The following is a 252-nucleotide window of genomic DNA, read 5'->3' on the forward strand; positions in this document are numbered from 1 at the left end:
CCCGGAAGGGCCGCAACATCCACGGCAAACCTGACGCGCGGGGAACCCCAGCTTGGACCAGCTGTGTGGAGCATGCGCAGTGTCCACCCCATGCAGGTCTTCCACTCGACCGCGGCTCAGCCCGCGCAGCCGCAAGCTCAGGCGCCGCGTCGAAGGGCTCCCCGCCCACCCAGTCCTAGAGGGCCACGCCCCCTCATCGCGGGTCAGAGGGCTCGGGCCCGGCGGCGGTGACGCGTGCGGAAGCGTTCTGCG

Source organism: Puma concolor, chromosome A1 (assembly GCF_028749965.1).
Source record: "Puma concolor isolate L17-30 chromosome A1, mPumCon1.1.hap2, whole genome shotgun sequence".
NCBI classification, from domain to species: domain Eukaryota; kingdom Metazoa; phylum Chordata; class Mammalia; order Carnivora; family Felidae; genus Puma; species Puma concolor.